Source organism: Brienomyrus brachyistius, chromosome 15 (assembly GCF_023856365.1).
Source record: "Brienomyrus brachyistius isolate T26 chromosome 15, BBRACH_0.4, whole genome shotgun sequence".
Taxonomy (NCBI): domain Eukaryota; kingdom Metazoa; phylum Chordata; class Actinopteri; order Osteoglossiformes; family Mormyridae; genus Brienomyrus; species Brienomyrus brachyistius.
Genome location: NC_064547.1, coordinates 5,632,106 through 5,654,969, shown reverse-complemented (window position 1 = coordinate 5,654,969; position 22,864 = coordinate 5,632,106).

Below are 22,864 nucleotides of genomic sequence, written 5' to 3'. Positions count from 1 at the left end.
TACACAGTATATGGTAGCTGCATACAATGCTTGATTTCGTTTTACCGTTCTTATGTCTTATTCATATACATCGTTTTGACCATACGAAAACCTTCTCACTCAGAAATCCAATCAGGAATGCTAATTTATTTTCCCACCACCAAAACCAAGAATAAATATAAAAATCATGTTATAATGCACGTGAAATGCATGTTTATAATTTTATATTGTTTTGTGTATTTATCTTTTTAAAAGAAGTTCCATAAAATAAATATAACAAATAGTGCATTTGCAATAATGTGGTCGTTGTACCGATAATATGTGTTCTTAAGATTTACCAAAAATATTTTCATAGAATTATCACTGAAGGAAATCACAGGCGTGTTTTATATCAGATGTGGATCAGCTGGGTTTTGCTTTGAAAATAACCGGTATGACTGTTCCGTCTTAAGTGATAAGAGCTGAGACTCCGCACGGCGTGTGTGTTCCTACGGGGTGTTAAAAGCGAACACACACGTGTGGCAGAGCCTAGTTAAGTGCTAGCTAGGCCGATCCTTCAGAGAGCCAAATCCCCAGTGACTAAGGAGCCTAAAAGCAGGTTATGTAAAGCTGGATCTGGGGATGAGAATCCAGCTAAGTCCCGAAATCTTCTAGCAGTTTCGAAAAATAGGAGGCTTATCACGCAGCGTAATCTCGTAAGTGATTGTGGAGATGACACCCGCAGCGCGTGCAAGAAGGAGCGGCCATAGGGGACGCCCCAAAGATGGGACGAAGAAAAGAGGGAAAGATCCATTAGAGAAGTAAGGAATACGAAGTGCGTGCTCAGCTGTTTGATGTGTGTGGAGAGCTTAAGGAAGGAAAACACAAAGTATGCAGAGAGGAAGCAGACACGGGCCTACACAAAAAAAAATAATAAATAGGACTGCAGAATAATAGAGAACTAAAGGAGGTGTAGATTACACAATTAATAATTCGGTTAACACCTGAAACAAAATAAAATAGAACTGATGGATTCTGGACAATGTATTAGCAAATCTAGCCGGAATGAAGATTTGATGGAAAAACTCCTACCCCGAAAATCTACAATATTTAGAATACTGTAGCGCCCTGGTGCGATAACAATAGCCGCCCTAATCAATACTCGACTAAAAGCTGTGCTTTCTATTGCTCTATTGCTGCCAGATTTTTTTTCCCAATATACACGCAAAAATTTAAAAGTTTCCTCTGTCGATCCGCAAAATGCCCTTTGAACGGGTCGGCAATGACATAATTTCGTTCTGTAATAGAATAGGGTTGATTCTTAAAAAGAGACTACCGCCTCGAAAGTATTTTTCTCTTAACTTGGTGACAAATCACTCTAATTACCTTAAGTCCATCCAATCAGGTGAAATCCCTTCATTCTTTCAGTTAGAGAAAATCTAATTTGAAATACTAATTTGTTTAAGTCTCGTAACACTGGTCACTACATTAAATCCGCTTCCTTTTGACCTCATTAGGGTTTTAATTCAATTGCATGTGCTCGCCGTATGCCGCCAGTATACAGGTCCGAAGTATGTGCTCACTAGCGCGCACGGAGAGAGAGGGAAAGAAAGAGAGGAGGGGAGGGGGGCAATGAAGAAAGAGACAAACGTATTTGACACATTGCCATATTGACTCGTCTCCTCCCTCATAAAACGGTTTCTATAAAACCAGAATGAACGCATGGCAACATTTGCTTTCTTCTTTAAATATTTATTTACGTATTTTGTAACAAATAATCGTTCTTTCAAGAAATCACGCCGGAGGTACACAAACCCGTGACTTTTCATGTCGTGGCTTGTACATTGACATTTTCAGCATGTTTAAGTACTTTTGACCTGCAGTATTACTGCATATTCTGATGGAAATTCACCCAAGCTTTATTCAAGTGAATATCTCGTATTTTTACGTATTTCGCATAAACTTCTGCTCCATTTTCAGATATTTAAGTGAAATTATGAGTGCTTCTCAAGGGTACCGCAGGGGAGCCCCCTGCGAAAACTTCAACCAGTGAGATTCAGGTGAGGAGCCCACATCCTTAACCGCGCTGCATTACGTAACGCCAGTTCGTTGAAAGTCTGGATCGTCTTCTTGGGGACAACCGGCAATATAACAATGACAATTACCGGCAATGACAACCGGCAATATAACGTACTGAAATTCATCCCCGGTATCATCGTCAAATCACTGCATGTCAGTCAAAGTTCAAATCATGGAGTAAGAATATTAAAAGATCTAGTAAACGTTAGGAAGCTATTTTTTTAAGTGAACACATTAAATACGCATGAAATAATTAAAGGTAGAGGGAGGTATGTTAAGTTTTCCGATTAATAAACTTAATAGAATAAATAGGGGTAGTGATGCCGAGGACAATTTTGTTGGTTAACATTAATAACCAAATTCCACGAGATCTCTAGCTAGTCTACGTTGTTGTGAGACAACTGGATTTACGGTATATAACTCATGCTGCGTATCTGAGGTTTGAAAGGCGAATAGACCTACATACGGTAACATTCTCTGCTTTGCGCTTAACGTTATTGTCGAATCGCATTCGGTGTAGCTTTACCTTACACAGTGCCATCTAAATCTGGTATAAACTTGTTAGCTGAATGAAAATCGTACTTCAGGGGGGTTACTTTAAACAAAGGCGATATAATCGTGGGATGAAATTATTTTGTATTCAGTGGTTTTTTCAACAAAGAAAAATCTCTAGCTTACATATATTCAAGTTAATAAAAACCAAAGCATCCCCTGCTTGAATGCAAGTAAATCCGGCGATACTGCTCTCGACAAACAAAAAGAAAAAATCTTTGTTCATTTTAATCTCTCTCCCTCCCGTTGTATAATTACCACAACAAAATTCGTCCCCCCTAATAAAAAGACCTTTGCATTGAAGTTGTACCCGGCCCCCAGCATCAAACTTTATCCTGCGACCTTGTATGGCAACACTACGCTACTGGCAGTAGCAACTCTGCTAACCTGAAGGAATATATGATAAAACGAGAAAATTTCACACAGCAAAATATATCCAACATATGTTATACTCTATAGCTTATAGCTAAATGTAAACTTGCCAAACATGCCGATGACGTCAACTAGGAAGAATCGGCCTGTGTCTTGATCGGGCTATAGTGGAGCTTCCTGCAGCACTCGCGCTATTTTCGGCAAATAACATGAAGTTATTAATTTCATATTTTCATTAGATAAAAGCATGTTCAGCTGCTGTGCAAAGGTGCTAAGAATGGCTAATGTACAATGAAAGAAATAAGCGATTTAAGTAGGAATAACTTACATTTGTTTAGTATTAGAAGACCTATACTATTGCTTTAACAACCTATAGTGACTTTAAACAAGGTGAAACGGCCCTATTAGTCAAACTGAAACATCATTGTTTTTTATTATTATTATTATTATTATTATTATTTATTATTATATGCATGTTTGGCCTAGCAGTAGCTATTCTTACCGCCATGCATCTAGTGAGAAACATAAAAAGTTCACCGTTGTCTAGTAGCATCTCCGGAACAAAAAGCGCCACTGCAGCGTCAAATAACCTATAATAGTCAATCGATCATGAATGCGAGTTCCTTTTAACAATAATTTGGCTCCCAGTGCACCAACTCCCATTTCCATCTCTGTAGTAATGTTTTTAAATCCCTTCTTTTCATCTGCATCTGTCAAGCCCATGGTACGCTGTTTGATCTCTTCCCCCATCCCTTTCTCTCTCCCTGGGGTCGCGTTGACCTGTTGATTGGCAGCTGGGCTCAGACATATGGTAGAACGAGGCATCGACCGCTACTCCCGGGAGAGATTGGCAGTCCGTGAGTGATTATTTTTCATGCTGAAAGGGAAGAGCAGAGACCACGTGGGAGCGCAGCATCACTAGCGCAACCTGTTCGTGTTCCGCGCTTCGACCGCCAGGTGACGCAAGGAGCCCATAAATCGCTAATTTCACTCCATTACTATAACCACGTCCTCGTATAAAATTGAATTTTAAGGAAATTCACTGCATTAACACATATACCTATGTATGCAATAACTGTATACGAGAATTACTTTTTATTTTCGTAAAGCAACAGGACAAGGATCATAATTCAGTCTGCTTAGAAAACTACGCATTTCCCATAAAACCCCCTGTTTCGTGACTATGTAGCTAGACTGACCCCAGATCGCATAAAATCAAAAAAAAAAAAAAAATACTCACATCGAACAGGAAAGATGAAAGCAGAAAAGAAACCCTTTAATGTCAATTGGTCCCATATTAAAAATGGAGCAAGAAGGATTTCCAACTCACTCCTGTACTAATTACGTTTAATTAAGTATTAAAAAGATCAATTAACTGGCAACCACCAAATCAGCACTCTGATTAAAAGGTTGTAAATATTTTATACGTGCACATTTATATTTGTCCTCTTATTTCTGGTTTCAGTGTCAGACTTTAAGATTTCCAGTTTACATGTTGATTTTAGACGAACAGATCTTTATCTCTTCTCACAGAGGCGGAGGAAAACTTTCAAAGGACATGTCAGATATATGTGTTAACGGCACACCAGACCTAGTAAACCTTCTAACCCCATGTTGCTCGGCTGGTTTCATATAACTCGTAAGCTAAATAATTACGCAAGGCAAAGATCCACAAAATAACTCCGCATATCCGCAATGATTTAGGTTTCAGTCAGCGATCGTTTTCTAAACACTGTTAAAGATATCAAGGGGTTGAACAAATGTGTTGCAGTAAAGGCGACCGAAAATGCAGCCAGAAAGCGGTAAGATGATGTACGCGGAGGTGAGGGGGGTTAGAGTACAGTCCAGCGCCTGCCCCCATCATCTCTTTTCCTCTCTGCCTCTTGGGACAGTGTAGTTGCCATGGTTACAATTCTCTGGTCAGTGCAGCAGCAATCTTTGCTGACCCCAGCTAGTGACCCTTGACCTGTAGGTCATGGCCAGGGGCAGTAGGTCATCGATAGCCAGAGGGCAGTGAAAGCACATCTATGATTGGCTGTCTGATGTGCATGCTGACCCTTCATCCACAGACCAAAAGGACCGTTTTGCTTCACAGCTTCATTGCGTAAATCATTGTCTTAATACTGTACTACAAGAGTATTGTAAATAAACCACCCAAGTTGAAAACTTGGGCAGTGAAGAGCCAAGATCCATAATCTGAATGTTCTTTTCTAACAGTTTAGGTCTCATTTGTCGTACCTGCAGGCACAAAGGAACCTTAATATACACAATATCCACAGGCACATTTTAAAATGATTCAATGGTTTATACTGCAATCTCTCTAAATAGTTTATTTGATCTTTGTAGTAATTGGATAAGTACATATTTTTTATTCTTGCTGGTTTGTACGTACAAGTAGCTGTAGGAGCAGTATTTAACACCACCACCCATATTGCATTTGGTTTGGTCCACTGTACTGGCAGATGTCAATAGCTGATAGTGTGAATATATGAGTAGAGGGATTGTGGGTGGGGGATGTACCACAGCCCCTCTCATAGGGAGTAATTATAGAATTGTGGGTACTAAAAGTCATGTGATCTCACCCTACTGGTCCCAAATAATTTATTCCCCTAGCTGATAGCTAGTCAATATCAATTTATTAATTTAACGACACCTGACTGATAAAGAGAGGTGGGTAGAGCACAGAGGATGGGAGGAAAGCTGAGAAATGGGGGGGGAGATGAAAAGGCGAGGTTAAAGATGTCTCCAGGAAGACAATGGAGGTAGGGAATGGACAGAGAACGATTCTCGCGTTGAAGCGCAGCCATTGGTGGAGAACCCTGAGAGCCGCCCGCCGATAAGGGACCGAACGCTTAAAGGGGGCTTTTTAAAAATCCCATCTACCGTACATCGATCAGCATTTTAATTCAGACGTATTCCCTCACCGGCTCTGTCGGGGTTCAGTTGTCAGGAGAATCTGAAGGACTGAGAAAAACGCTACGCGACGCAAAAATGAAAGGGAAGATCATTTTAGAAGTAAGTAAACATTAACCCCAGACCTCTCTGACCTCTCTGCACTTATTGTGAATGCTAATAAAATAGTAATAAAATACCTCCGGTATGAGACAGACCACAAACACGATGACCATCACACTAACAGCTCCCAACAGCCATTACATAACATCTCTTCAGGAAGCTGAGGGGTATTTTAACAAGACCTGCTGCTCTGCGACCTTTGACCTTTGACATTTAACCCTAACCTCATGACCCCACTTAGGCTACTAAGTGACACTGCTGCCACGCCTGCCCTACTTCCATATTACCTCCATTCCGTCCAGCACGGAGCTCCTTAATTAGTCCCTTATAATGTGTTTGCCCCCCCCGTATCATTTCCATTTTCAGGTCGTTCTTCTCTCCCACTGACCGGTTTTCTACACTCGTTTCGCACATCAGTCGGACACCTGCAGAAGGTGTAAAACAAGCCTGCAGAGCGGCCTGGGGAGCAGCCGCCATTTCTACATAAATGACTGTAAATATCATTCGTAATCGTATCACTGAGCCTTTACCGTGTTTTACTGTGTTATTTACACAGGCTGTTTATTACGTTCAGTTGTAAGAGACTTGTTACTTATATATGAGACTAGCAGCTACTAACTGTAAGAGGTTGGGGGGGCACATCTGAAGGTTACAGTGACCACATCTGAAGGTTACAGTGACCACATCTGAAGGTTACAGTGACCACATTTGAAGGTTACAGTGACCACATCTGAAGGTTACAGTGACCACATCTGAAGGTTACAGTGACCACATCTGAAGGTTACAGTGACCACATCTGAAGGTTACAGTGACCACACACACACAGACGGGCAGTAAAAAGCTTTGAAGCCCCTTTTCTCAGCTTCATTGGCAGGGCAGTTACTGTGTCTGGTCTTTGTAGGGTAGGACAGCGCTTACGCCTAATTCTGGCCCTTCGCCTGAACCCAGTCGCTGTTCCGCTTCCCTGTCTCTCCGCCTGCCTTCTTACACCCAAACTGCAGCCTTTTATTCCCATTCCATCCTGCAGTTTCGGTTTCCACTCTCAGTCCCAGATAAAATCCCTGCTCCCCCCCCCCCCCCCCCCCCCACAACTCCACTAACATCAAACATACACAGACTCTTTAAAAAGCCATTTTGAATATCCAAGTTCAAAAACCACACGTGTTTGTCACCCAAAAACAGCACAGTTTAATGTTTTTTGCATAAACGCAGTAACTCTCCATTGCATAATGGCAGAGTAGCTACAAGCGTCCGTATGTAATGACCATGTTGAGTCTTTTGAAGAAGAGTGTTGTTAGTGAAGTGGCTTTTCAGGTACTTCTATTAGGTTGGAGTGGATGAGGGTTCTGAGTGGCTGGGCCACAGTAGATGGGAAAACTGAAGGGCTTTTCGGCAGGCGCTCGCTGATTAGCTGCACTATACACCGCATGAAATGCACCGATTCACTAATACAGCAGGCACATTGATACAACAGCACACTGACGCGTCGCTGCTCTGCGCCGCATGTGCTGCGGCAGGCAAGACCAGAAGCTGCAAAATTAATGCATTTGTTTCTAATTTATTCCGATTAATCGCACTACGGTACAATAACCGTACAGTACGGTAAGCTGTGAGGTATAATTTTACTCTGTCTATAATGGCAAAGTACATCAATTAGTTCAGAAACATTAACTATTTAAAACTTTTCTGTGCATGAATCTGAATGTAGTATAAAATAAATTATAATTCAGGGCCAAGACCATGTTACTTTCGACCAAAATAGACTTATTCTTCGCTGAAAGTTTCATGAATTGTATTGTAGTATATAAAAGCATTTAGCTGTAACTGAATTCTTTGTTGCAACCGGAATTGTGTCATTAATGCAGCGTGACCTGGTCTTCTCTGCAGCAGAACAAACTTCGCCCCATTTTGCCCAGGAGTTTGATGCTTAAATCAGTTGGGCAGCATGACTGTCTACAGCTAAATGGTCCCATTGGACCTTTAGGCACCTGTGAGTTATGGATCGCTAGCAGAAGGGCCATCGCTCCTCCAACTGGCAGGATGCTCTCTGGCACCGCGTCTCAATTCAGGGGCAGGAGTGGGGGGTAAATTAGAGGACTGGAACAGCATGGTCCAAAAAGGGAATTACACACAAAGTCGGTAGATCAGTTTTGTGAATTACCAGGTTAAGCATCTAAAAAAAAAAAAAATGACATGCAGATAACAGATATTTCGTTTCGGAGATAAGAATTTATATGCTCTTCAAACCCTCGGTATCTGCATGTATCTGCAGTACCTTCGTCTCCACGGTTGGCTCCTACCAACCAATTCCTCCCTTTTGGTAACTGGTGTGAATTTTTGGTGAGTCTCCATTTCGAAGCAGAGGTTAGCATCTTAGCATCATAGAGCAGAACCTGCGTCTGCTCGATTACGGCAAAAATCATAATCACGATTATTTTTGGTCAATACTGAGTTGGAAATTTCATGCAGTTATTGAACTTTAAAAAAAAAAAAAACTTGTCGTTTTAACAGTGGATTTCCTTGAACTCCAAATAAAATTCAACTGAGAAACAAATGAAAGAAGTGCACTGGATTCATAACAACACAACACGGGATCATCACTGCGAGGTGAAATGCGGCACAATAATCCTTTCATCTGGATTATTTTCTTTTGATAATCATTGGAAGCCACAGTGGTAACTCACGTTAAAATCTGATTAATTGCCCAGCCCTAAGAGAGCCTTTTCTTAATTTGGGAGTATTATTATAGTACGCCAAATGCTTAAAGCCCACAATTATGTAGCTATGTTTGCTCATATCCATCCATCCATTTTCCAAACCGCTTATCCTTCTGGGTCGCGGGGGGGTCCGGAGCCTATCCCGGAAGCAATGGGCACGAGGCAGGGAACAACCCAGGATGGGGGGCCAGCCCATCGCAGGGCACACTCACACACCATTCACTCTCACATGCACTCAATTTAGCAACTCCAATCAGCCTCAGCGTGTTTTTGGACTGTGGGGGGAAACCGGAGTACCCGGAGATAACCTCACGACGACATGGGGAGAACATGCAAACTCCACACACATGTGACCCAGGCGGAGACTCGAACTTGGGTCCCAGAGGTGTGAGGCAACAGTGCTAACCACTGCACCACGTTTGTTCATATTCAACATCTAATTAATTAATAAAAAATGTAAGTAAAAAATTAAGTAGCAGCCCAACCCACCTGCTTCTTCAATTAGATGAATGGATTGAGGTGTTATTGTCCATATCGTGGTACCAGCTCACTGAGATTGTAATGCAGTGCCTCTTGTTTTTGAAACGCGAAACTGAGGAGATGCTTTTAGCTCAACAAATCTGAGGAAAAGGCCTGCCTGTGAAAGGTAATAATAGGGATGGAGGCCAGGGCCTTTAACCAGTATACTAATCTAACTGGTTTTAGTTAACGTTACTCTCGTTTTAACTCTCAGTTGCTCTTTAATGTAACTTCCTGTGCTTAGTATGTTGTTTTTTTGTCAGTAAGTTATCCCTGCTCCTTTTTCTACGAGCACCTGAAAGACAACTCCTTGTTAGCATTTATCGAGACCTCTCAGTCATTACCATTACTCTGAAATGCTGATTTCTTCTCTTAGTCTGTAACGGAGTCCCTTAAGGGTACAAATCCATCCAGACAACTAAACACAGACACAACATCTTGGGACACACAAGCATTATTGGAAGACCCTGTGGACATTTAAAGAACACTGCCATTATACATTATAAAGGTAAAGAGATGTATAGAAGACCGATGGGAATGTTTGCATTGAACAGCAAGCGAGCTTCATTTCTTTAGAGCCGTGTTTCTCAATCCTGTCCTTGGGGGCCGGTCCACGTTTTTGCTCCCTCCCAGCTTTGTATCCAATATTGTAACCAAGATCTCTAGAACTCAGTAACCATTACCAAGAGCTGGGACAGAGCAAAAATGTGGCCTGTACGGGGGTCCCTAAGGACTGGGTTGAGAAATAATTCTTTAGAGAAAGTACAAGGTGGTGTTCACTGCTTTGGTGACGGTAATGAGCGCAAGGAAGAAACGGCTGCGGGGGGCAGGGGGGCGTGGGCCTGCTGTGTGGTCCAGCATCTCTCAGCATCCGCTTTCAACTGACATGTCTGCCTTTTTCAATGGCATTTTATTAGCCCTGTCAGGTTGTAATTTGCCCAATGGTAAACAGACAAAACACGCTTATTTAAGAATTTTTGAGCAGGGATACAGTTAAGTCCGGAAACATTAGGCGATGCGACCGGGTGTCGTAAAGATTGATTGAGAGAGAGAGTATGGAAGGATTGGGGGGAGGATAGAGTGGAGGAAGGGGGGCTGGGGTGGGGGTATGATACCACAGAGACATATTCTTCTGTTGCTCCGGGCACTGCATGGAGATGGCTTTGGGAAGATAGGGACAAACGATTTTTAATGCATTAACAACCTTGATGTGTAGTGCAATAACCAGGGTAAGATCCGGACTAAAGTGTTTGACATCCTGCATGGAAATCAATGGTCCCCAGCTCTGTACATTAACACAAAATATAAACTCGAGGCCCAAATATCCGCTGCTGTTATCGCTTTACATAATGGTCCCATGCACCCTATCTGAGAGGAAGCGCATCTACACATGAGAACACAGATGCATGCATGCAAACACGATATTTAGATGTTACCAGAAGGTGTCCGCACCTTCGTCGATGTTCTTGGTACCCTAGTGCGGATTCTACTTCGACTTCTGCTGGGTCAACTGTACGTCACCCTACATTCATACCTGCCTCGCCAGAATGGATTATGACAACTAAAAATTTCACAAAAACGCAAACGAAAATCATATTAAAGTTGCCGAGCTCCGCGAATTTCACCTTTCGGTTGAAGGCAAAGACCAAAACGGGGATCTTGACAAGTTGGTGTACATTTCAGGGCAGCTTGGACAAGCACACCTATAAAATCCCGAGTCGAGTGTCCTTCTCAAGGGTATAACAAGAGTTCCTCAACTAGTCTTTGAACCAATAATCCTTGAGGTGGTTAAAGGCCTCGTCGATACGCACAAATGTCCTTCCGATGTTTATGTTTCATTAGCAGGCCACTTACTCACTGTAATCAAACTTTAAGCAAAGGGGCTGTGAATTGCTCCAAATGTTACGGTTTCTCTGGAGACATTGGTTTAAGTGCCATGCAGGATGACAGGTGTTTCCCAATCCGGTCCTTGGAGACCCACAGACAGTCCATGTTTTTGCTCCCTTCCAGCTTCCTACCTGGAGGAGCAAAAATGTGAACTGCTTCGGTGGGAGCAAAAACATGGACCAAAAGTGGGTCCCCGAGAACCGGACTGGAAAACACTGCTGTAGAACTTCCAGTAGTAACTCGCCCACTCTGGGCCTGCACTCACCAGTGCAGCAAGAAGGTCACAGCATGAGCTACTGCCAGGTTGTTTAGACCCAACTGATGTCCACGATAAAAACAAGGTGACAAAAACAGCTAAAATTTCTGAGGCAATTCCTGACATCTTTGTTTTTTGAGGGATTCTTCGCAGCACAACCACACACTCTGTTATGAATTTACGGTAGACATCCATGCACCTGTCTTCTAGCCACTAAACCAGTGTAGAGTCACAGAGAGGTTGGAACTCATCCCAGACCAAACAGGGGACTTGGCAGGGGCACGGGGGTGCCGGTCCAAAGCAGGAAAACACAGTAATCCTCTGCTACTACCTCTTTTCTAATGCAAATAATAGTTCAGAAGTGCAATTTGGGTGATGTAATACAGGCACATTTTCATGCTGTCCTTAGTTTAAGTAGAGCATCCGTCGCCTTCAGGATAAAGGATTTTTTAGAAGTCAACTGACAACCCTTTCTCCAACACACAACCCGCCCACTCCTTCTCACTCTCGATTCCCCAACTCTGACCCCAGCTGCGATCAATAAGCTATCGATCAGCCCTCTCTATTGCTAGCCTGGCGGACTAATCACCTTCACAGATGCCCAACATTCTTCTTTATACTGTAAAATAACAACAACGATATTCCAAAGCCGGAAGCTTTCAATACATTGCGGCGAAGATATGAAGGCGGGACACCTTACACAGCCAAACCCATCAACTAAATAAACAATAATGAAATAACAAAGCTAAACTGCGATATCGGTAAGTAGGCTTATTGCTGGGGAACGCAAAACAGATTTTGTATTCGACACAGCAGATTTACAAATGTTTGCCACGAGTCCAGGGAGGGAAATATTAACGCCTTGGTAGAACTAAACAAAGAGGGACGGTGTGATCAAGGTTGTTTCGAGGTTTAAAAGTACAGAAATGCTGGAACAGGCTAGAAAACGGACAAAGACGACGGCGAGGCATAAATAAATCCACAACCCCATCTCCTTCATCCACTTCCCCGTAACCCCTCTACCACCCCTCCATCTTTAACCCCCCCGCGCCATCCCCCTTTGTCCAAAGACAATGCTAAAGGCAAAATCAATATCTCCAAGAAAAAAAAAAAGACAGGCATATTTTTAGCTTTTTCTTCATAATATGACTGCTGAGAACAAACCAGTTTGTGAGAAAGAGAGATTCAAGATGCATGTGATTGCAGGTGGGGGGGGGGCTGCGTTTAGGCTGAATTCGGGGGGTGGGTAGATGATGGGGATGGTTGAAGGGGTGTTATGGGACAGGAGGAAGCCTGGAGCAGAACAGAGTGACAAAGCAAGCAGTAAAATAATGTACATAAATGCCATAAATACATAAAATGAGCCAGTACACTCAGCAAATCCCCTTTATTTTCACTGGCATATAAGAGGAAGTATGAGGTAGTTATTCCTATATTTAGGCAAAGCAGACTTATGGGAAACTGAAATATTACAGTGTTACATTTCATTACACATCATGTCCATAAATACTGCAATTTGATCATTGTCTGTGATATGACAGGCTTATAATAAGAGGAGTGTGTACACTGCACACGCACACTGCACATTGACAGAACAGTTCGTTTTATGTGCACCATAGTGAAGGTCACTGGATGACAGTGTGTATGACTCTATGCTATACTGCTTTGTAACAATTCTCTGGCAAATGGGAATCTGATTGACTCTGCACGCTGCCTCCAGTGCGACCCGTCTCCATGCCGCCTCCAGCCGGCTGCTTTCAGTGCTCCCATTGGCCAGGGGGACCTCTGTTGACCAAGCAATTTGGCCTCCGGTTGGGCAGAAAGGCTCATGGGGCAGGTCAGGATTGATTTATCCGTTGGTACGTATTAGAGGATCAATTTATCCCCATTGTTTGTGCCAGCGCAGATTGTATGCAGCGTCCGATTAGAGACAGCTTGTTTCTGTGCAGCTAAGATAAGACCACGCCATCCATTCCGATCATCAACGGATCAAATCAAGAAGAACGACATGCTAGCACGCTCAAGTCGAGCCTGGCAGTCCTGCAGGTAAAAGGTCCTTAACATCACGGGCTATTCTTGCTTAAGAAAGCATCGCTCATTCGAGCATTCAACGACACCTTTGACACGAGTGTTCTGTTCTGGACATAGAAATCAGGTTATTATATGACCTCATATGTGTTTATTAACACAAAATCAGAAGACATCAGCTCCTTAAGGAGAGGCAGGGGGAATTTAAGCCCTGTACTGTCCTGTTGCTATAGAGATTTGAAATATACTTTCCTTTCATAAGAAATCGATGGTTTCTCCAGCTCCCCCCTTTCCGTCTGGCAGGACGCCAAAGATGGGGGAACGATTTTTTTTTTTCCTCGTGGTCATGCTGAGAGACGGAGACACAGAAAGACAGAGAGGGATGGAGACTGGAGTGGGGAGGGGGGGGCTTGTTGTGTACGCAATGTGTTCACACTACCTGGAAATCAGGGTGAGAAAGGCTGGAGGAGGGAAGAGAGGTGGGGGTGAGAGCTAATTCCTACTTTTCAGTTTAAATAAAGATCGGGGCCAGATAAAAGCCATTAAGACAGATATCAGACTGGGCATGCTATGTAGGACAAGAGCTGACTGCAGGGAGGTGAGTGAGGAGATCAATACTCAGTCGATGCACTCAACACAGAGCTCTGCAGGAGGAGATGCTGGCGTGCACGTTTGTGCGAATCCGTGCGAGCGTGCACAGCGCTAGGAGTGGGGAGGAACCAGAGCCCCATACTAAACACCCAAACGACATACTGTAAATGAGGGCGTCCTGCTGACAATCTGCAGGAGAACTGCTCCAGTGTGACTTGAGTTAGGAAGAGCCACGTACTTTTGCAGTCGTAACAAATCACGCTCGCAAACGCAAATTGTGAGAGTGATTAGAAAAAAATGAACAGTTGGAAAACGTGCAAGATCACTCTTTAAATCTTGCGGCCCGCTTCCCCCTTCCCACTCTGGGTCACTCTCTTTCCTTCTCTCTGTAGAATTGATTGACTATGCTTTCTCAATCCATCTCTCCCTTTGTCGCTTAGCAACCAGCGCTCCATTGAATGTGGAGGTTAGTTGGAGGTTTTTTTTTTTTTTTTGGGGGGGGTGGAAGGGGGGGGGGTGTTAAAAAGTATGCTTCCTGTTGCAGACAGATGTTTTAGGGAAATTATATCATTCTGGAGTTAAACGTACACTCACTATATATACATACACGCAAAGGATGTCGTATTTGTGTGCAGTTACAAATAAGGCGGATTACTTTAGTAACAGTGCACTCATATTTACAGTTGCGATTAAGTCGCATTTCCAATAGTGCTTAATCTGAAAACCTCAGTCCAGATGGTGTTACCCTGCACATAACAAATCCATAATGCATATTGAATTTAATTTGTTTTGAAGAAAAAAAACAATCCATTCGTGGTTAAGGACACATACGACTGCATGAGAATATATAACACACTGTATATTAATGTATTCATGTTTTGGGCTAATATACCGTATGTACCCAAACCTGTGTGTCGCACAAATGTATATTTGTAAGACCCTCACACCTATGAAGATTAACACATAATATGAATGGTATATTTACCAAGCAGAATTATTGTGTATTTTATTTAATGCTGTCATTTGTTGTCTGTGACTGAAAAAATCTGCTCCTGTTCTATCCTGCACTTAAATAGTATAAATTACTTTGTTACGTTGCTTTTTAATATAAAATTGTTCAACCGATCATTCACTTTTTGTGAGTTGTAGCCATTTTAAAAATCTGTAATAAAAAATGAATTACTTTTACTTTTCTTGGATCAGTGATGAGCTGCTGCTTTTGCACATTTTGGTGTTAAAGGCAAGATTTATAATCTGAGCCTTATGGGGGGTTCAGATGTTGTGTGTATAGAAGAGCAGAACTTTGCACGTCCACTCACAATCTCCTGGAATAAAACGGACTGGGATGGCATAAGCGTAAAGTCTGGTGGCCTTGAGACCTGACTGGAACTGGAACTGGAACTGCAAACAGCCTCCTGTCAGTACAGAGAGCGGATGAGGAATTACACCCAGGCCTCTTACAATCATCGGGGTTATATACAGATGTGAGGCCCAGCAATTGAGGCTGGAGTGGTGCTTGTTTCGTCTATTGTGTTCTTTTCAAAACAAGATACAGTTAAAAAAAAAAAAGCATATATCAGCTTTTCCTTCGTCGAGGGAGTGATAGTCTTCGGCAAGATCTTCGATGATCCGTTAATTTCGCAGAATTGGGTAGTTGTTCTGATTGCAGTAATGGGCCCCTCTCACTTTGATAGCTCAAAATGTCTCGCAGGTTCGTTCGTGGCAGTGGCTCCACGGACAATCTGCCGAGGCTGAAATCATGTACAAAAGACGCGCCATCTGCCTTTTTAAATTACCCCCCACCTTAAGTTCACCTTTAAAATTCAAAAATGGAATTCAAGAATGTCTGACGTAACTCGTCAAACAGAGGCACTTATTAGGATCTAAAATTTCCAAGTATTTTTTTAAGTAATATACTTAATGAATGAACAATAATACGGAGTAGGTCACTTTCATTTCAGGCCAGCTAAATTAGTAAATGATGTGCGATATGGATTTTTTTGTGTGCCGTGCCTAGTAAAATAAATGATATCCGCGTTTCTTTTCATTCAGTCTATACAACAAATGCCCACCTATAGTACCCCGAGTTTGTCTTCATTAATGATTGTTTTTATTTCGAAAGATGTTCAAGAATTTTTGAGTATTATTGAAATTCTACAGTAAGGCTGAAGTAAACGGCGGGTGTAATAAATAACAAAATATAATAATGATAATAATAAAAAATATTATTATTATTATTGTTATTATTATAAAGAGCACTATCACGTGTCAGACAGTAAAAATGTTTAGGCCTATACTATTTAGATTTACAATTACAAGGCTGGGCGGCATCCTATAATTTACAAGTCTTCAACGACGACGCTAACTTCCAGTCCAATAGTGTTACGGTACCTAATTGCAGGTAAAATAAAACACCGGCAAGTTATCGAGTGGAATCTTTGTGCATTTAGTGAATACTTATGTGGCTATTCTCACGGACTTCCCAGGATGAAAGAACGTTAGCAAAATCAAACTAATAAATATTTACGACCTTCGCGAACCCCCCTCCTCCGCTCACTGGCACGTTACTTCGGTACCACTGTGTCTGACACTGCTGCGGCAGCTGTTACCGTCCGATTAATTTTAGCGGTGACGTCCATAACAGCGCTGGCATGCTGTCTAGAAAACGGAATACAGTATGTACCTGAACTTAATATACACAGACAACCGCAATCCGATCAGTTATCGTCAGCCAATATCGTCAATTAATCTATACCAACTATAACCAGACAATGACTGAAAATAAATGAGCCACATACAAATACCGTGCCTATTTCTAAACAATTGCAGGCTCTGAGTTAAGTGTGCCACTAAAACGGACAATTATTTACAAGCATATTCCTTGCAGTGAGCTCGGTTCAGCCGCAATTAAATTCCACTAACATGCAGTTTACGGCGACTATGCTGTACTTGCAGGACTGCAAGCGCCCACTTCATTATTCATTTTAGAAGATCGTGATTGTGATTACCAGTAAGGCAACTGAGTCAATGAGCTGCAATTAATACCAATACCGAAATACGGTTTATATGAGGCAGCTAGATTCCACCAATTGCTACTAATCTAAATTTCTACATTTTACCAATAAATACAACCTTTAAACTGTTTATAATTAAACTGTTTATACATTTCATTTTTATTTTTTGATAATTTTTATCTTTCGCTATAGAAGAGAGACATGTAGCATGCTACAGCCTGGTGTGACGTATGTATTTATGGCGGTTCCGTAAAACGATGTTTGTCTATTTAAATATCAATATCTGGGAAATACTGGAAACGTTTCGTATTTGTCCAAGTTCACTTTTTGAGTCTGACAGTTTTACAGCATCTCCAGGATACTATAGCTCTGTGTCAAAAGGAAGCACCTGATGCTGTTATTTATCATATAGCAACTGGTTTTATAATCACATAAAGTACGCCTATAAATAATCAATTCACGAATTCAAAAACAAAACGGCAACAATTCGAACTAAACTACTGTATAAAACATCCCCTGAATATAGTGTCTAAATAATTTGTAATGTATTGTATTTCCTTAAAAATCAAGAAACTACATTAAACAGTTTCACCGAACTTACATATGCCTATTGAGAAATTGATATTATTCATATTCTATAACAACACACTGAAAGGGCATTAACTACACTCTGAATTCGTAACTTGATTCCACGTCCATTCGCTTGGAAGGCAGATATGAAGTTTTATATGTTCAAATTTAGTGGTGAATTAGTCGTGAAAATAAATAAAAGAAAGCCAAAATATACAAAACTGACTATATGCAGAAGAGGGAAAATACTAATCGGTTGAACAAATTGATTATCGATATGTTTTATTGATATCATGAAAGTGTACTTGATTAAAAAATACATTTCTTTGTCCCAAAACACAGTACTCAACTCAATTTACTGTCTTATCAATCTGATATCTGGTTAAATAATGACCATTCACTAAATTTACAATTTAATTTCGATCACATACTAGGAAATATGACATTCTGAACAAAAAGCAGAGACGGCAATATTTTAATTTCATAATAAATTACACTGTTAATGTAAAATACACATCAACCATAACGCTACATTACATTGCACGGAATGAACCTTTAAACTTAAATCACTTACCTACCCTATCATATCTTTTTTAAGTTGTCTGTAAATTTTAAAATACGAGAAATTAATTTCTGGCACTAATTAATGAAAATGAAGTTGGCATTTCATATGTGATATTATAGTACAGTTTAAACTTACACCTCAACTGTTTAATTGATTTGTATGTGGAATTTAGTGAAGCTATACACTTGCTGCGTAAGCACAGAAAATAAAAAGAATTCCGAGTTTTTTCAGGGCCTGGTCACTTTAACAATCGATCAGATTTGGAATAGATCAATGAAGGAACAGCGCCATAGATCACAGAAAATCATCGATTGGTAAACTATAAGGAAGCAATTTATAGCGGAACGGGAAAATAAAATACCCCCCACAAACACCGGCAGCTTGATTGCAAATTTAAATGAGTAAATGCTTACGAACTCGGCGGACGTAAATTGTTCAACAGATGCGCGCAGTAGAACGAAAGAGCCGAAACACGGAGACAGACGGAGGAACCCTTTCAAAAGAGACAAAGCTGGATGTTCGAGTTGCTATTCCGAGCTCAGATCACGATTACATAGTATACAGAACGATGACATGCAGTTAAAACTGAGTGCAGGCCGTCATGTCCCATGTGCAAAGTCTGAGCCTATGTTCGACAAGATACGTTGTTTGAAAGTGACCCCATGAAAACTACTCAGGGAAAAGTATAAAGATCCCTGCCGACGACTCACTCAGGCCTGATTAATGTGACTTAACTAAACACAAGTACTTGTGCCAATAGACACTTTAAAGTAAATGTATACATGCTACACGTATAATACACAGCAAACACGAGCGATGAGCTTGTCATACAGAAATCACCGGAAGTATGGAAAATGATGTTTCTCATTCTGTCTGTTCTGCAATGCAGTTTATTTTATTATGCTCTATGTCTTTTATGTCTGCATTTATATTTTTAAATGATTATTTGAATTTCACGCCCAAGGGCTTTTTAATCGGCCAGTTAAAATTCGTTAACCACGAACAGACATTGGGATGAAATTGACTGATTGATAGCTTCCTAAAAAGGTATAACGTCATAAGATTCTAAAAGGCCTAACTTGTGCATATTAACTCCAAAGGTCACTTCAGGTAAGTGTGGAATTTAAATTTGCATTCAGCATCATACGAGAAGTGCAAGTAAGGGAAAAAAAAGTTAAATTAAGAATTATCAAAAGATGAGCATGTGTATCTGGAAATTTTAAATCCATTTTTCATTCGTCTGCCATAAACCAAGCCAGTCTTTCCTATTCAATCTCACAAGTCTTTCTCTGAAAAATATATCATAATATTAACTCTACGTGCGGCAAACTGATACATAGACTGTCTTCTTCAATAAAGTTACTTCATTCAGCCAGTGACATTTGAGACGATATACGTTATCTAAGGAAGTGCAGTCTGAAAAGATGAAAACTGAGTGTTGTATAGATTAGGTTAATTTAGAAAATGACCATCTCAATTTCGCACACAGACTATTATAAAATGTTTTCCAGCACAACATGTTTGCAGCGTTTACAATAGCACAAGGCAAGGTTACCTGGGGAAATCCTACCTGCGTGTCGGTTTCTTATTTTACCATATTTTGGGAAGACTAGACACTATATATTATCCATATACAGTAATTATCCGAACACTGTAACAGATCCAGATGCATCCACCATTACAAAAAAACAAAATCACTATACAATAGTAGCAGAACTATACGGTGCTCTGCTTAAAAGGGTTGCAATCGTCCAACTTCTAAACTACGTGTAACTCCTTTGAATTACATTATCGATGCAAATATAACACAGTATTTCATGTTTTCCTTTTAATATTTGTATTTTTATAACAAACCTTAGCCCGCTCATTTCCAAGTTAGGGCCAACGGCGCTCTTGAGCCACACCTCGTGTCATCTAGCATTACTTACGCAGTTGTGTTTAAGGCTCATCAGCTACCATCGTATGCGTCACAATTCGGCTTACAAATAGCCCTGTTGAAATAATAATTGGAGACTCCGAAAGAAGTGAATTTTCATGAGCGTCTTAAATTAATTTTAAAGTTTGTACGTGTATAAAAAATGTCTGAGGTTAAAAAAACATATTCAAAATGTTAACATTTTTCAAGTTTCAGTAGGAAAATAAGTATTTCCTTTTAAAAGATGGACTGTTGACGATGGTGCAGTGTACGGTATACCAAGTTATACAGTTATACCAATCCTCATCTACCCTTAATTTCCAAACTTGGTCACGTGAATCAAAACGCCTCCACGAAAATCCCAGTTTGCTCGGGCCATCGATTCAAATAACGGCGTGACTTTGGACGAGGGGAGAAATCTCACAAGTACGTGGGGAAAGCACTTAAAATGCTACCATCGTGGGGACTGTATTCAGTTTGCAATCAGGAGGCGAGAGGTGACAGCGCTACTAGCCGAACCGTCAAAACTTATTAAGGGTAATATTGCTGTTACATATTTACCTTAAATTGTAAAAATGAAATTGATAATAAGTCAATATCAAACAATAATAAAGTTTTGAAATTTTCAGTTAACTATAGCCACCATAGCTTATGTTAAAAGACAAAATTTTCCAATTTACCACACGTTTCTCGTGAGTAGGAGACGCGTTTTCTTTCTCCCGCTGGACATGTAGATGGCGGGAACTGAAAGGGGATCAAGTGAAGCGAACAGTATCAGCGGATTTCAGTGAGATGCAGAACAGGGATTATCTGCGGTCGATGATGTTGTAATGCTGCCTCCGACTCACCCACGGTGTGGTATAAATAATTAGGCCAAACCGGCATCCCCTTAGCCACTGCTGAAATTGAAAGCGTTAATATTTAATTGAGCACTTGGGATTTAGGAAGGAAACTTACATATTAATTAAGCTAAAATATTCATAAATACAAAGCTCTTTTTGTCGCAGTGGTTTGTTATCATTCATTATGTAAGAAGTCCACAAACATTTATTCTCCATTACAGCAAAAATATTATGAATTCATCATTCACATTTTAGCCTAACACAGTATGATCAATAGCTATCTACATCAGGGCTATGCCTAACCAGGTTACCTAATCAATTAAGCAGAATACGTGCCTTTTATAAATGAAGAGAAATCTTCGCTTATCTTAAAGCGATATAGGTAAGAATCTTATATGCAGTCCTACAAGTTTAATTCATTAAAGGCAAATTTCAATAGAAATGTACTTCTCTTAAATTATATATATATATATATATATATATATATATATATATATATATATATATATATATATATATATATATATAGGCGTTTTCATTCCTTAAATCTGCTTTGTACTTCAAGCAAATATGAAAGTTATTTCTGAATGTTAAAGTCTATAAGTGTTTAGAACGCTGAAAGCAAAGTTAGGTTTCAACGCTTTTAAACTCTAAAATTACTATACTTTAGAAGGAATGTAGATAAAAAAAAGACATTTAAAACTTAATTTTAAATCATTATGCTGTTCAGTATTAATAAAATTCATATTGCATTTATACAAACCAACTATGACACTGCATAGTACAATCGGGTATAGGATATGGATGGATGGACGGATGGATGGATGGATGGTTTAAAGAATTCCGGCTTCTCAGGAGAGCACGACTTCACAGAAGACAATTAAATTTCGCCATTTTGCCGAACAATTAATGTAAGAATATAGGGCGCATAATATATATCGAAACTGTCAAACCGAGGTTTAAATGCTAAGTACTTGGTTGATTTTAACCGCTGGAATATTTTAACAAACTTTTCCGCATAATTCAGACCTGAATGTTAGGCTGTGTGGCGTGGCCGAGGAAGGTGATCCCTAACGCAGTTACTGCAGATGAGGGTTGTATGGGATTCCCGGTGGGTTTGTACTTGTTGTTGGTTTCTCATACCCTAGCACAAGTTGTGCGAACATTCCTCTGACATCGGCTACTATTTCTATATGAAGAATCTTGCTGTTACTTCGCGTTCACCTGCAGTCACATTTCATAAGGAGAACCGGTAACTTGCAACTATATACCTATATAAGGTATACCTTTTCAGCGGCGGCTGATAGGTACTTGAGACTCCAAGCGTCTCATCAAGTTGTGCTTTGGAGAAAACCTAAACGACTTTGATTTACAGCAGCCTTTTCCCCGCCTGGTTCGTTCTTTGCGAATACGTTTAAAAACACATCCACATTTAAACCACAACATCAGTTCCAATAAGTATGAATTTAAGACTATGCAGTCTCTCTAAGATATGCAATCTTCAGTTGTAGTCATGTGTTAAGGCAGTTAATGGTCCACGAGTTTACATCAGTCATAATTTCACATATAAAACCTGAGATCCAACAGGCCATTGTGTGCCACGACCCAAAGAAGTACCTAAACGGCAGCGTTTCACTGCTGCAGTATCGATGCGTCTGCCGATCTATACATCCATTGACACTGATGAATTACGACTGCTGACCCGTGGTGACGTCAAGGGGCATCGAACTTTAACGGACGCACCTAACAGGTTAGGAACCGAAGGGACTCAAAAGAAGCTGCTGCTAGCGGGAGAATAGAGACCTCCCTAGTGCTTCACGTTGTAAATATTTAACAACACCATAAGAAGCTTCACTGTGTCCACAATGAAACATTTTCCGACAGGCTGTCGTGATTTGACATTACGGGATATACCAACGTACTGACAGGTCGGAAACCTATCAATTATTGATATTAATGACGGCGATTCAGCGCATAATCAACA